Consider the following 17,326-nt stretch of genomic DNA (forward strand, 5'->3'; position numbering starts at 1 on the left):
GTTCTTCAGGAAAGCCCTCCGATGAAGGTTGGACCTGTCTTCGACCTTCATTAGAGTCGACTCATAAGCTAACAAGTCGAGTCGTTGTTGGCTTTAGCTTTACTTGTTAGCTCAGCAAGCGTAGTTCACGAGCCACTTATCAAGCTGAGCTCAAGCCGACTCACAAGTCGGCTTGACTCACTTGGACCCCTACAAGTAAGTAATGAAGCGATCAAAGGGCGGGGAGATTTCCAACCTATTGACAACACTGGATCTACGCAGATGGCCAGACATTGGATAGAGCGTGATGAAGCACCTATTCAACTACACCCAGTTAGTGCCCTCACTAGACAAGTCATGAAAACAGTACCACCGGTGAAGTCAAGGGCTCCTCATTTGGATCCTTACAGGGGGAAGAGTGATCCAGCTACCGGTCAGAGAACTAAAGATCAACGACGCAATGAAGTGTCAGCTTTTATTAACGACACTTAAGAAGTCAGCTCTTCGGTGGTATCTCAATCTACTGGTTGGTATTATTCCAATCTTCTTCAAGTTTAAGAAATATTTTGTGGAGCACTTTGTCAATGTACATAAGCTCAGGCTCTACTTCAAAAAAAGCAGGAGAAAATTAAAGCCTGCGAAATCATCCGAGCAACAATAGAAAAAGAGGAAGGTGTAGGAAAAAGGAGTGAGAACAAAGGATAACCAAAAGCCCATTGGTCATCAGCGTTATAACAACCAACGACCCGGGGTAACCAAGACAGCAACAAGGACAGTCAGGGTCAAAATTGAAATTTTGATGAGCGACCGTCTCAATAATACGAACGATCACACATGTATCGAGAGATGTAGTGCTTAACTCCGCTGAATGTTTGGATGGCTAAGTTATTTGAAGCCATCCAAAACAATGAGTACTCCAAGCAAGTCCAATGATGAAGGTCGGGCATGCCCTCCGAAACACATATAAATATTATGATTACCATCGTGATCATGGACACGACACAGAGGAGTTTCGCCACCTCCAGAAAATGGAAGAGGAGTTGACCAAGGGCAAGAAACTCAAGGAGTACATTGTTGTTGAAGGGCATACTCGACGACAGCGAAGCCCCCAATTGAGGAGCCGTCGGATGGACTTGTCCGGGTGAATGAGGTTCACAAATTATTTGAAAATAACATGGACTCTTATAAAGTGAATAAAAATGTAGTGTTGTATCTATAAATAAAAGTTGAGCATTATGGATCATTATGACCATTGATTTGATCTGTTATCTTGGGGTTCATACTATCACATTTGTAATGTATGTAAAATTAAGCAGTTTTTCATAAATTCTATTAAAATTTTAAAAGTTTCCAAAAATCCTGAAGTTTAGGAAGACCCATCTCTTTTTAACCATAAAGGATTGTGGAATCTCTGGATTACTAACGTAAACTTACTAGCCGTCCAAAATATTAAAGGACCATTGGTATTTGAAAATTATATCAAAATTATTACATTTGGCAAAGGCCTCTCAGTATGAAATCTTTAATGTGTCTTAAAGCGCGACTCCTTTATAAGTCATCATCAACTTATTTGCTGACAATATGTGCATATTGCATGATCAAACCAAACTTTATTAGATTTAGTCAACTCAACTAATTAAGTTCAATCAATTGATTAATAAGATCCATTTAGGCTTTTCTCAATTTGAGGTTCTAAGTCCTAAAATTTTGGGTCATTTTGTTTATGGGACAAGATTGTAAGACCTATTTGTGTAGCTATTTTAATGTTATAATTATACGATCTGAACCATGCTTCTCGCAAACCTAGGATTATTGGTTACAAATGGACTTCTCTTTATTCCAAGCAAGAATTTGAAATTTAATGTTAATCACATTTCTAGACTCTCATATGTAAGTCTAAGTTTGAAAGTCAGGTTGTTGCTAAGTTAGCCCCAATTTACGTTTGTCCCACATACACAAAGAGTGATCTTATTTAGTCGAAGGTAATTGATCTCGAGTCATCTTGTCCGTATGACAAGGCTATAAGTCTTATAATAGGGCTCCTCTACAACTTTAGTGTTACAATTCTTGATAAGCCATCTAATATTAGAGTCATTACACCTAATTTCCTAATCCTCTTCAGCCCAAATCCTTATCGTGCCCTGACAAGCTATTTGGCTTTATGTAGGATTTAACTTAGTAGTTCTTATAAATTCAGATTTAGTAAATATTGGGTAGTTAAATCCTGGAAAATTGTTTGGCATCAAAGCTATTAAATCTAAGACTGTCAAAAAAGCTCGTAGTTCACGAACTGCTTGTGTTCGGCTCGTTAAATAACTCCTGTTCGGTTTGTTCGTTAAGCAAACAAACTGAACACGAGCAAATTTTTTGAGCTCGATTTATAAACGAGCTGAACACGAACAAATGGTTGTTTGTTCCTGTTTGACTTGTTTTGGCTCAAAATAATAAAATAATAGTATTTATTTATATCATTTTTATAATATATGTATTAAAAATATTAAATTTTATTATTTTTAAAATTTATTTGAGTGGTAATAATTGTAAGAAAAATTAAGTTATGGTGTTAAGATTTGTAAATAAATAGGATTTGGGTGGTATCTATGTAAATGAGCTTAAAATAGAGCACATTCTTGATTTAGGGGTTATGAAAATACGTAAGTGCCCTAGCCATTTAAAAAAGAAAAGTTATTGGATGCTTGGCTTGTTGCTCACTCCATCCGTGTACCCTCCTTTCTGCCTCTCTATTTTTTTGTCCCACATCACATATTTACAAAAAAGTGGTTATCCCATTGTTGTTTAAATATAGAATGAAGTGGAGGAGAGAGTTATTCTGGAGTTCTAAAGTAGTGCCCAAGCCTTGAATTTAGCTTAAATTAAAGATGGGCCAAATTGAAATAAAGTTGTGTCATGCTTCTCCACTTGAGTAGAATATAAATAAAATAAAAAGAAATTATGAGCTGAGCACAAATAAGTTTTGAGCTCACTCAAATTTGTCTAATTTATAGGCTTAATTATTGAGCTCAATTCGAGCCTAATTCAAAAAAATCGAATATGAACATTTTTAAACAAGTCAAACACGAATTGGAGCTCAGCTCGCTCATGTTCGACTCGTTTACACCCTTAATTAAATCCAATTATATCTTGTGAAACTGTTTAATAATTTATTTCACGAAAGTTTATTAGTTCAAATATGAATATAAAATTATATATTGATGGTGCAATCATTGAGAATAATTTAGTTAATTTAATTTTTATTTTTTTCTAATTACATTAATGATTAATTAACTATTTACATATAATTAGTCACTATTAAAATGATTAAACTAATTAATCATCAATAATTATTTTAATATTCATTAACTAATTGTTGATTAGTTATTTACTGAGCTAGTCAATCATTAATTAGAATTTTACTAAACTAATCAAACAATATTCATTATTTTAATTTTCTTTTTTAATCATGAATTACTTATTTATCAAGCTTGTATCAATATTAACTAAATTAATTAAGGTATAATTACCTAAACAACATATTAATTAATAATCAAATAAATTAGTCAAAATTAACTTAAGAATCATCCGGCCTGCTACTTTCTACTACCTTCTGCTTCCTCTTCCCAACCCTCCTCCTGCGACCTTCCCCCTTCCCCCTTCTGTTCGTAGCCTTTGCAGATAATCACGATTAGAGCTAGCTTGGAAGGCAACAACTCGATCGTGCTTTCTCCCCATTTCGCTTCACTACTACCCGAAACAATCGAGGAAAAGAAACAAAATTTTGTGAAGTTAACCTTCACTTTTCCTCCCGCCCCTATTCACACAATTCACTTTGTCTGTATCTCATAAATTTGCCTTCCAACAGGGTTTATTAAATTCGGAATTTGAGGCAAAATGGAAGAGAAATGGGATTTAAAATTCTGTGTGATTTGAAGTTTGTTATTTTTAATGTTTGGTGGGGTTAAGGTTAAATGCGACTTAAATCCTGCTCAAATAGTACTACAAAACAACCCCTAAATTGTCTATTTTCTCTACCCAATGTTAAGAAGTAAGCAATAAATAATCAAATCTCTTCCAGTATTCAAGCCTATGTTATACTAAATATATGAAACTCAAGTCTTACAGATTGCCTCTACAAAATTTATAGGTGCCAAGTATGATTTTTTTAATCTTTCATGAGCAAACTGATATAAATTACACAAGCTTATCTCTCTATCATATGCATGCTCATTTCATCAATTCCATTGATTTACCTTTCCATTGATTTACCTTCCCAAAAGATGCAAGTTGCTTTCTACTTAGTGAGCCAAATTCTCACAAGTCAGACTGACCAGTCTATAAACCCTTATGCTAATGACTTTCATTTTTGTTAAATTTGTTCCAAGCCAGAGCTCAGCAACTTTTGATTAATTACTTGAGGCACTTTATGGATACATCAAATTGCCCTCTAGCACATGACATTAACCTTAGTAGTTTGGCTTTGAGACCTTGGTAGTTTTGCTTTGAGAGTGTTCTGATGCTTGATATGGATCACATCCTTAGAGAATATCTGCAAATTCAAATTATTCCACCCAATATCTTTAGGTTACCTACCTTTCCAAGTTATATTTACGATCTAGGTTAGAATCATTGAACTTTGGCCATATCATACTTCGTGCCTCTGAGCTAATCTCAATGTGAATTGATTAAGTCCAATATGCTACAAAATTTTAGTGCTCACGTCAAAGGCTTATGAATCACTGATAGTGTTACCAAATGGCATTGGGGCTGATACTATTTAACTATGAATTTCAATCTCTCATTTTAAGTGGGCAAATGCTTGATAAAATTACCTTAAGTTGCTGAAGATATTTGAGAAAAGATAACTCATAACTGTTAATTAGATTTCCTAGACGACATGATTCTTTAGTTCTCACATTTGTAAAATGAGTTCATAAAGTTGACTCTAGATGACAAATCATAGGTGTTTTATTTGACTTGGCTTCTTATCTTTATCTTAATATTTCATATATGAACTCAAATTTAACCGCCGATCCGGAGCATACTGAAGTATAATGTTGTGCTCAAACAAGAACGCTCTCAAGCATTGCCTAAGTTGCCATTAGGGGTGTAAACGAGTCGAGTCGAGCTCGAGTTTGGGGTCAAATGAGCTTAGCTCGTTTAATGTAAATCTAGCTCAAACTCGAGATCGCACTCGACTCGAAATCAGATTGCGAGCTCGGGCTCGAATCGCGGAAAATATATTAGGCTCGTAAAGTTGAGCTTGACTAGTTTTCTAAGCTCGAATTCACTTGAAAGTTTTAATGTTGGTTTAAATCAAACAATTGAAAAGAGTTGTACATTTATATTGCAATTGATTAAAAATAAATAAATTTTTTTTTTCCCAAAAATTTCATCATAACCTCGAAAAAAGTTATTTAGATAAAAAAACATTACATGGATACCACCCAATTTCTATGCATTTACATATCTAGCACCCAAACTTTACTTTTTACATTCATGCCACCCAAATCTTTCATATGACATCAAAAATACCACTGTTCAACTTTTTCAAAAGTCACATTTTCATGCAAAGGTAAGGTGAAATATATATGTAAAAAATGATTTTTAGGTTCTAGATATGTAAATACATAGGAATTGAGTGACAGGCATGTAAATCTACCAAAACATTATAAATAAGGCAAACAAAAACTTTTGTAAAAATATAATAACGAGTACTTGCACATTTCTTTGGGAGTGGGGAGAGCCGAGGGCTGCGGCCGCGGGATTGCCCGATTGTTCGAAGCCTTATTTTAGGGCTTCAGGAATCACTTACCCTTATTTAATCGAGTAGCTCGACGAGTTAACGAGTTGAGTCGCATGAAACTCAAATTTGTGCTCGTGTATTATACGAGCTCGGTTATAAGCTTGACTAGCGAGCTTGTTAACGAGTCCAGTTTGAGTCGGCTTGCGAGCCAGTTTGATTTACCTACACCCCTAGTTACAATTAACCATGGAGTCTTGTGTCAATCAGAAATCTCACTCCCCCAGTTCAAATAGAACGCTTGATAATTCGCTATCTAAGGGAAATATTTGAGAAATCAGATAATTTTCCTAAGAAATTTTTGTGAATTTGATATAAGAAATTTTTGTGACATAAAAGACACTCATTTTGCACTAAGTTACACTTTAATCAGTATGAAAGGTTAAAATCTTGTTGATTCCTAGTATGGTTTGGGTAGTGAGATTGAATTTTTAGTACGTAATCATATTAAAATTGACTTATTAAGACTGATACTTTTGTTGTTAAAGGGAAATTAAAAGTTTGGACAAAGATCTAATTTATTGGGAAGTTAAATACTTTCATAGGCTGATCAAGGAATAACGGAAGTCAATCTTCATAAATAATCCTTTGTCGTGATATTCTTTTTTCGTTCTTGAAAGTTGTTCTTTGTGAGTCGTTCATCTTGAGATGGAAATTACACAAGAAGAAGAAGACTATGACACTCAAAGAGAATATTTCATACAACAATGCATGATACTCACTTGAGAATGGTATCAATATTTATATAGTTATACAAGAGGTAGCTCAAGAGCAGGAAGGGTAAGAGGGTGCTTATGCATGTGAAGAAGGAGAATTATGATGATTTGAGCTTTGAATAGATTTTGGGAATTTTGAAGGGTTTAGGTTGATTTCCAAGGGATTTCATGTGTTTTCCAAAGAAAAATAATAAAGAAAAGATGTTTATAAGATATGAGATATTAAGATAAGGAGAGCCTCAACATGAGAGATAAGGAGAGCCTCAACATCAAGTACATGGATATTGCATGAGAAAAACACATAAAAATATGCATCAAATCTCTTCTTTATTTCATTATTTTTTTATATATAGCATGATTGTATGTTTTTGTGCAAGAAAGCTCTCAGAGAAGTTTTCAAAAGGATTTGGTGAAATTTATGCAACCTCACAGCGTGATGTCTAGTGCCTAGGCGCCATGTTGGATTTTCTCAATAACAAGATTCTTGAGATCTTGGAGAGCCAAGTATCCAGCGCTGCAACACTGGAATGGAGCTCCGCGCCGCTATCGATGCCAGAGCAAGTAGGCAAAAGATAGAAAACGTAATACCGCAGTGCAATACCTTGAGCACTGTAGTGTTATCCCAGCTTCACAACTGTGTACCCAGAGCACCACAACATCACAGGCTGACCAAGAACAATTATGCAAAATCCTAATTCTTTTATTATTTTATTTTCATTTTTGTTGAATTCTCTTGTGACTGTCACAATTCGAGTGAAGTGAAGAGTTACTTGTGGTTTGATTGTAAAAACATGCCATGTTAATTGTATTTTCCTTTGAATTTGTGATTTATAAGTAATTTATTTGGATTTATTTTCATAGCACGTTGCAATCCTTTATTTATTTGTGATTCTTCTTATTTCATTTATTATTAGTGATGGTCACACTCTTGTTTAATATTTAGTATAAGTTAATGATATCGACAATGTTTTAATTTACATAAGGAAGATTCACAACTAGTGTGTGAAAGAATAGACATATTACTTTTAAATGATAACAATCACTTGGGAAAATGAAAAAAAAAATAATTGTAAAATAAACTAATTGCATAGACATATCGCACTAAGGATTTTATAAATTTTTTAATATTGACAGAGGCTTTAAGCTATTTTTATTTTGGATTAACGATAATTTTTAAATGAAATTAATATCCCTAAATTTTGATGTTATAAATTACAAATTCAAAAGAATTTCACATATTTGGAATTTTTGACATTTTAGAAACCTGAAAATTTTCTTTTAAAAAATTCTAATTTTGGATAGAAATTATGGTTTTGAGCTATTGCTTAATTTCATTTTCAATAGTCACAACGAATCATTATGGAAACGATCCTGCATTCAAATACATTATTGTACTTATTCGACAAATGTAATTGCGTTTGCTTGTGCAAAGTTAAGTTAGTGGTGACTCATTAGCAGGCTAATTCAAAATGCACAATACATCTAATGAGTAGATATGGCCATTATTTTGCTCAAACGCTCAATGGCTAAATATTTGGAATGGTTCCAAGTCAATGGAGCTCTTTAAAGAATATAGTCAAGGCACAATATTATTAAGTTTCAGTAGAAAACCTAGGAGGCTTATGAGTGGTTAGTTCTTATTAAACAACTTATAAAGATGCTTCTGTCACTATGTTTATCCATCCCTAAGATTATTAAACAAAATTTCACATCATTCTCTATATTAGTTTGTTGTTCTTTAGCTTCTTTACCATTAATCTAGGTCAATGGAGCTCTTTAAAGAATATATTCAAGGCACAATACTATTAAGTTTCAGTAGAAAACCTAGGAGGCTTATGAGTGGTTAGTTCTTATTAAACAACTTATACAGATGCTTCTGTCACTATGTTTATCCATCCCTAAGATTATTAAACAAAATTTCACATCATTCTCTATATTAGTTTGTTGTTCTTTAGCTTCTTTACCATCAATAAGAATTGCAGTGGATTAATGAATTCATAACTAAATTCATGAAGTAGGGTCGACTCAATTTTTTTTTTTTGTAAAACTTGGCCTAAACTCATGATATGCTTGCTGGTTGGTGTATGAGGGTGAGGTTTTTTATTTGCTCCTGAAGTCTATTGCATCATTCCTTAAATCGATAATCATTATATGAGTAATGATGTTCCACCCATCTATTGGATTAGAAACATCAATTGTAGTCTTTCAATCTCTAGGATGATAGTCTCAGAAGTCGTGAAGTATAGAGCTAGCCAGCTTCGTCATGATCATGGGTTTTGACTTGTAATAAGAGCTTGGAATATTCTTTAAAGCTTTAAATAACCTTCATAATGATAGGAATAGCTACCTTAAGAAGTTATTATTTTTAACTTCAATACATTGCGGTTTCATTTATATAAGCTATTATTTTTACTCAGAATTTGCTATTAGTTTTACTCAGAATTTCACCGTAAGTTTGAAAAATCTTCTTTTTTTTTTCAACCCTTTTCACATTTCTCCTGTAAACAGATTACATTGCCTGCTAGTGTCCCTAATGAGCTTCTGTATGGAAGAGCCAGATACCTGTGGGCATGTTCTTCACATTGGAGAGGGGACAATCCCTTCCACCTTTACAGTGAGTAGTGCTCTCATCTCCTCTTTTTTCTGCTGCCTTCACTTACCCATCGGCTAACAACAAAATTTCACTTTGACACACTGTCACTGACTACTCCTTAGGATTCAGTAGTAAAGGAAGTGATTAGAGAAGGAAGGCAGTTATCCAACAATGGAAGCTGTCCTCTAATGTATGAATGGCATGGCAAGAAATATTGGGGAGCAGCTCATGGCTTAGCAGGAATCATGCATGTTCTGATGGACATGGAACTGAATCCTGAAGAGAGAGAATATGTTAAAGGCACTCTTTTTTACATGATCAAGAACCGTTTTCCTAGCGGAAACTATCCCTCCTGCGAGAACTCTGACACTGATAGACTTGTTCATTGGTGCCACGGCGCCCCCGGAATCGCCCTCACCCTTGTAAAAGCTGCTCAGGTGATTGCTATCTTTGTCTTTCATTGGTGGAACCAGAGGATGGTTGGGGGAGACACTCTGCACCTCTTAATTTTCATTAAATTATTTAATATCATATAATAAACTAAAAATTGTTCCTTAAATTTAATTATTTAATAATAATTTACTATTAAATGTATTTTTTTTTAATATGAAGGTTTTAAACTTAAATACTGGCCATGCTTAGGTTTAAGTTCTGGTTCCACAATCGCTTGTCTCCATTGTTCATCAACGGCAAGTGCTCATACTCTCCATCCTTTGTGACATTGAACAATGGCTGCAGGTGTTCGGCGACGAGCAATTCTTACGAGCGGCGGTGGATGCGGCGGAGGTGGTCTGGAATCGAGGGCTTCTGAGGAGAGTTGGGATCTGCCATGGAATAAGTGGCAACGCCTATGTGTTCCTGTCGTTGTATAGGCTGACTGGCAAAGCTGAGTACCTGTACCGTGCCAAAGCATTTGCCTGCTTTCTCCTTGACGGAGCATACCAGCTGGTGGCGAAAGGTGAGATGCATGGTGGTGATCATCCCTTTTCTCTTTTTGAAGGTAAGGGTGGGATGGCCTACCTATTTCTGGACATGACGAGCCCTAATGTATCAAGGTTTCCTGCTTATGAGCTTTGAAGCTCTCCTTGGGTTGCTTGCTAAGTGTCTGTGTAGAATGACAAGGTTGATGGCCCATTGTTGTTATGCTATAGAGTTGAGCTTCGCGAGTTGCTTTAAACTTAATTTGATCGAGTATAATAATAACACTTTGCCATTTCCTTGGTATAAAAAAACTAAAAAAAAAGGAAAAAAAATATCAGGAGCACTATTTACATACGGAACATGCATGCAGTTCTGCATGCATATTTGACAAAATAAATGTATTAGTTATTGAGGGTTATAAAGAGGTTATTGAGGTGTAACCTTTCAATAACCCATCAATCATCAATAATCTACTAATACATTTCGCAGTTCCGCGCTCATATTTTTATTGATATTAAGAAGTTTTGTTAGTTTATTGAGGTTATTAATCCCAATAACATTGACATAATCCTCCAATACCTCCCGAATAACCTTTATACGCACGCAGTTTACGCAAAACTGCGTGTGTATTTCACACAAATATTTTTCGTTTTCTCATATCAGTAGGACCATCAATGAGTTAATTGGATATTTGGTCAATTACTTAGTTCATTAATTTTTTGTAAGTAATGCATGACCAAATGAATAGCCGGGTTCATTGTCTGACGTCTTATGACGTATTAAGAATCACAGTCTGGCATTTTAATTTTGATAGGAAGGCATTCTCTTAGAACGAGTATTTCATACAGGAAAACAAGCGACATTTCAGTGAGATGATCATCGTAATTTTGTATTTAACACAATAAAAGAAGAAATTAAATAAAAAAAAAAATTATAAGAAATACCATAGTTTTTTTTTTTTTTTTTTGAAAACATACAACAGAAAGTCTTTATTCCATAAATTGTGGGGTTGGCTAAATGAATTATTTTTTGTCCATTGTCCTAATATTTTCATTTAATTCTTACAAATGAAGATTATTTTTTGTCCATTGTCCTAATATTACGTGGTTCGATAAATTGCTTACGTCCATGGAGCTGCATATAATTTTATTAGCTTGAGGACTTACATCTGTCGATCACCTCGATGATTACAAAAAATACTCTTTCTCTCTACTTCTTCCTCTCTCCTCTATACTCTTTTGACCTCTCTTGAGCCATGTCTGAAGATTAGTTTAACAAAAGCAAGCAAACCAAAAGGAAAAACAAAGAAACAACCTTCTCTTTCTTTTTTCCCTTGCACTCTTCTGCCGAGGAGATGGTGAGAGGTTAGCAAGGAAGTAATTAGCAACGAAGAGTTAGGTTGGCTTTTATAATAAACAAACAAAACTATTTAAGTAACAGGAGAGACAATGCGGGAGCCTTAACGCGGAGACACGGTTTTGCGTGAAGAAGATGACGAGAGCTGGGAAGAGGAAGCAAAAGATTAAATATGGAAGGAGATTAATTAGTAATTAATTAAATTGCTAATAGGGACAGTGGAATTGGCTTTACTAAACTCAATAATTCTCCCACTTGGAGATTGGAACACTAGCTGCATCATCCACTGATTGTGTCGTCCTTTTCTTCAAATGTGATATCCTCCACTCCTGTAACTCAAAATCTTGGTCTTCATGCCAGAAGACCAGCTGAAGTCGAGCACAACTACAGCTTCTCAAGAGTAACACCCTTATTTAACATATCAATATCAACATAGTCTCGTACCTCCAAGCTCTTTTCTTGGTTACTCATGTATCTCCTTCCGCTGCATGGGCAATATCCTGCCTCAGCTGAAGGCATTTTTCAACAAGTTCAGCCTTGTACCTTTTACTGCCATCAAACACAGTGTTCCCCTGGTACACCCACTTGTTATGCAATTCCTTCTTCCTTGGTGGAAGCTCTGCCAGCTCCCACTTGCTCTAACTTTCATCTTGCAAGAATTCGTCATAACTCTGTGGTTCTCCACCATTTGTCCGTACAAGATCCGATTTTCCTACCTTTGGCGGTTTGCCACTTTTTAAGAAATTGACTTTCTTTTGCTTCCCCATAATGCACATCTAACTCATGTGTCCACGCCTGAGTAAACATGTAATTATATATAGTGTGTCAGTTTTCTTACGTAAGCCAGTACTAATGCTCATATAGTAAGCTTTCAGGTACTATCTGAGAGCAATACTAAATGACAAATCTCTTTGAGCCGCCCAACAAAAATGAGATTTTACTTCAATTCAGGAACGTATCTGACCATTTGTAAAGTCCATTTGCTCTTGTTAGAGAGTGCAATATCAACATCTCTCATGCCCACCACGTCCAGAGCTTTTCCATCAGCCAGATATATCTTTCCAAACTTTGCTGCAACATAGTTCCACATTAGCTCCTGGTGGGAAGATGTATGGAAGGAAACTCTTGAATCCAGTATCCAGTCATCAACAGAACTGTGAAACTCCAGCAATAGCTTCATGTATTTTTCCAGTTATAACATCAGCACCATCATTTTCCTTCTTCTTAGGATTCATGCAGTTACTTTTTATATGGCCAGTGTTGCCACAATTCCAGCAAGTTGTCTGCTAACCAGACTTTGATTTTGATCTTCCTCTGTTTGAGTTCCTATCCTGCAATCTCCCTCTGGAATAAACAATCAGTGCCGAACTCGAACCTGAGGTTTCGCCAGAATCTTTCCTGTGTACCTTCTCAGCCAAAATTAAATCACGAATATCATCATATTTCAGTTTGGATTTTCCTACAAAACTGCTAACTGCCATCCTCATGGCTTCCCAACAACTTGACAATGAAACCAACAAGATCAACGCACATATGTCATCATCAAAATTAATTTTCAACAGATGAAATTGATCTATGATAGAATTAAAATCATTAAAGTGTTGAGCAATAGACATACCTTCCGACATCTTCAAGTTGAATAAATTTTTCATCAGATGCACATTGTTATTCGCCGATGGCTTTTCATACATACCTAATAAAGCTGTCATGAGATATGCAGTAGTCCTCTCCTTTATGACGTTATGGGCAATGAATCTTGATAAGATTAGTCATATAACCCCCAGAACCTGTTGATTCAACAAATTCCATTCTGCCCCATTCATCTTTTCCGGTTTCTTTCCCAATAATGAAAGATGAAGTTTCTTCCTATAAAGGTAGTCCTCTATCTGCATCCTCCAGTAAGAAAAAATTGTGTCATTGAACTTCTCAATTCCCGATGCCATCACTTCGTCTCTGGCCATCGCTTTCCCTCAGATCCAAACTTGGCTCTGATACTAGTTGTTGTGAAAAAACGACGACATTTAAGCGAAAAACCGGACTAAGAAAGATCGCAAAATAGAAAACCACAGCAGAACACATAGATTTATGTGGTTCGGCAAATTGCCTACGTCCACAGAGCTGCAGAGGATTTTATTAGCTTAAAGAATTACACTTGTCGATCACCTCGACGATTACAAGAAATCACTCTTTCTCTTTACCTCTCCAGCAAATCGAAAGGAAAAACAAAGAAGCAATCTTCTCTTTCTTTCTTCCCTTGCACACTTCTGCCGAGGAGATGGTGAGAGCTTTGCAAGGGAGTAATTAGCAACAGAGAGTTAGGTTGGCTTTTATAATAAGCAAACAAAACTCAGGAGAGGCAACACGAGACACTTAACACGAAGACGCGGTTCAACGTGAAGAAGATGGCAGGAGCTGGGAAGAGGAAGCAGAAGATTAAATCTGGAAGGAGATTAATTAGCAATTAATTAAATTGCTAATAGGGACAGTGGAACTGGCTCCACTAAAATCAACATCAATGACATGAATTAACTTGATAGGAGATGAAATACAACAATGTTAATGATGTGCAAAGACACCATGCATTGATCCTAGAGGCGATAAAGGGGAACAATGGAATGCATTGACCATAAAAGCAATGCTAGGAACTAAAATTGTTGGGTGATTGTAAGCTGGTGATGGAGCTTAGGCAATCATAATTGGGCATCAATAATCAGATGATCGTAGTCAACCATTGATAATCAAATGATCAGTGATAATGGTTAAATGCTCATTGATGGATTATAATTAGATGATGACTATCGAGAAGCTATAAACTGGTGATTATGGTTGGATGATTGTTGTCGAGTGATGCTATTTGAATGATTGTAATTGACCAATTTTGTTGTTTAGGTTGTAGCAGTCTGATGGTGTTGGTATGGCAGTGGAAATTTGATGGGTTGGCAGGTAGCAGTGATTTGGTTGCAATGGACAGTCGGTGGTAGGCTAATGTGTTGGATGAGTTATGGAAATCCATTGCTATTGGTACACTATCCGCGACAATGGGTGGGTGGCTCCAATTTGATGGCAATTGATGAGTAATAATGATATGATGGTGGTTGACTGACATCAATGGCTGGTGGTGGTGGTGGTGGTGGTGGGTAGAAAACAACATTTGGATGATGGTGAAAATGCTTTGGTAGTTTTTTAGATGTGACAGCTGCTATGAAAAACAACGACAATAAAGTGAAAAAATCCAATAAAAAATTGCAAACCAGAAAATAATACACAAACTTACGTGGTTCGACTAATTTGCTACGTCCACGGAGCTGCAGAGCATTTATTACTTCGAGAAATTATGTCGTCGAGTGCATCAACATTTACAAGAAAACTTCCTTTTTTTTCTTTTCTCTCTCCCTTCCTCTCTCACTCTTCCTCTATTTCTCTCTCTCTCTATTCCTTTCTCTCTTTTAGCTCTCTACCGTAAGCTTTTCTTGTAAGCTTTGCCGAGCCAAGCTTAAGGAGCAGAGGGATTAAGCAGCGGGAGGGCTTGGTTTAGCAATTTATGACATACCAAAAGAGTTTATTTAAATAAAATAAGAGAGAGGTAGGTGGGATGTGGAGAGAGGTAGGTGAGACGCGAAGAGTGGTAGGTGAGACATGGAGAGAGTTTGGTGGGTCACGGGCTTCATATATTTAACAACAGGGTGACGACGGTGGTCTGATAATCACCTATCAATTGTGGTCATGTGGTGGTGATTTGATTGTGGTGGTCATGTAAAACCCAAGGATTCTATAGACAGTAAAATTGTTAGATTTATCTTGTTGAAATGCTCAATTTGACAATAAACATGCCAGATTTGGATATTATTTTGTTCTCCATTTAATATCCCAAAATTTTTAAATATTTTCTTATGTGCTTGATTTGGTCTTGTTGGGCTCAAATCAAACAACTTTTGTTTTTGTTGGCTTGTCTTAACAGAGGATCAATTTGATGATAAAATTACTAAAATCGAAGTTGGGGTGGTGTTATTCAAACTCAATATGGTTTGAGACTTATACTTAACTAGTCTTTTTTGTGACATGTCAATAATGAATCTGAACAAAAATAAATATTTGACAAATAATACTTGATGTTATGTTTGGGAATTGGAACCATGGACTCCATTTTAAAACTGGAAAGAGTAGACAATGGGAGACGAAGTGGAAGAGACGAAACGACCAGGGAGACGAAGTGCAGGAAAATTGAGCGAGCACCCTTACCCTCATTTTCGAATGAATTCAAAGCATCAATCATCTTATTTTGATCATGGGTAAGTATGGTATGTGCTCTAGTTTTGAGATGGATGATGGATCAACGAAGCGAGCTAAATTGAGTAAATGAGAGCAATGACGGGTTTGAGTTCGAATATCCGCAATGACAACATGGTTAAAAGAGATGCGTTGTAGCAGGAGCAGTGATGAGAAGCAATCGCCCCGCACAAAATAAGAGATCGTAGGCTCATGCTTTGCGAGTAGTGCATGAAGCGTTTCCAGCAGAACGACTGACGGACGCGAGATGAAGACAAAATATCTTCTTGAGAGAAACATTGTGCTTGTCTAGTGTGTCGACTCAACAAGAAGGCATCAACAAGAAGACATCAATTGTCTTTATTTATTATTAAATTTGTAAATATGTATGAATTAAAATATTAAATAAAAGAAATAGAATAAGAATATTTCAGCAATAGTTATTTTATTGAGATGCAGGAAGTAAATTATAACATAATGCTAAATATTAAATTAAAAATTATATAGTGGCAATGATTTAATTATTGTATTACTAAACAACATGATATCAAAATTTTATTGATATTTAAAATATTATTGTCAACCATCGAATTGAAAAATAAGATCGTTATCTTCAATTAAAAACTTACTAATTGATAAAATTTATTATCATGTAAATACAACCCACGCATCATATTGAAATTATTGAGAATTTAATTAAAAAAAATGATTTATTTTTGAATTCAATATTTGATTGATAATTTGATGAATAAAACAATTAAGGTGATAATTCTCTTGTAAGTAGGGGTGTAAACGAACCGAACACGAACCAACAGAGCTTGTGTTCGTGTTCGGTTTGTGATTAAATTTTGAGTTATTTTAAATTTAGTTTGTTTGAAATAAGCTCTTGTTTGAAATTTTTCGTGAAGTCACTGGTCGTATTCATTTCTTAACGAACGAGCTGAACACGAGCTGTTCGCGAACGACGAGTTAATTTATAAAATTTAATTTTTTAAAATATCATAAATTTTATATATATAAAATTTAAATTATTTTATACTTTGAATGATAATGATTCGAATATGAACGAACGCATCACAGTTCATGTTCGGTTCGTTTAACTAACCGAATTAAAAAAAAATTGTTCACATTTGTCTCGATTACTTATCGAACGAATCGAACACGAACTCATTGAAGAACCGAATACAAACTGTTCGCAAATAAGTCTTTTTGACACCCCTACTTGTAAGTAACAATATTTTGAATATTTTATATGGGAAAGCAAAAAAAGAAGGTACACGTATATCCACGTCGCCTCTCCAGTTGGTAGACCATAACCACTGAGTTTCCCGTATTCCGCCGGTTCCAGTTAACGATCAAAATCATGCCCGAAGTTATCGAACCACGAAATAATAATAATAATAATAATAAAATTAGATGAGGATAACCGAATGAAACAATTTAAGTTATCGTGTTACTGCAGTGGGACCACGTTACCCAGGTGGTTATCTGCTCACGTAGTCGAGGTCCTCCCCAAGCTAAAAGTTTTCAGTACTTCCACCTCCACTAAATAAACTTTTATAAAACATTTTTTATATCAACTTATTTAGAGGACTTAAATAAAATAAGAGAGCTTAATTAAACAATATTAATTAAGATTGCCAGTTTATAATATTATATAAGTTGTTGTGCAATTATCATATAAGTTTGGGCAAGGCT

At 35.3% G+C, this 17,326-nt stretch overlaps 1 pseudogene; it reads left to right on the forward strand.

Moving 5' to 3' along the window:
* The first annotated feature begins 6,948 nt into the window (after positions 1 to 6,948).
* LOC110022141 lies at positions 6,949 to 10,343 on the forward strand (annotated as a pseudogene).
* Positions 10,344 to 17,326: the final 6,983 nt, after the last annotated feature.

Source organism: Phalaenopsis equestris, unplaced genomic scaffold, assembly GCF_001263595.1.
Source record: "Phalaenopsis equestris unplaced genomic scaffold, ASM126359v1 Scaffold000171, whole genome shotgun sequence".
NCBI lineage: Eukaryota > Viridiplantae > Streptophyta > Magnoliopsida > Asparagales > Orchidaceae > Phalaenopsis > Phalaenopsis equestris.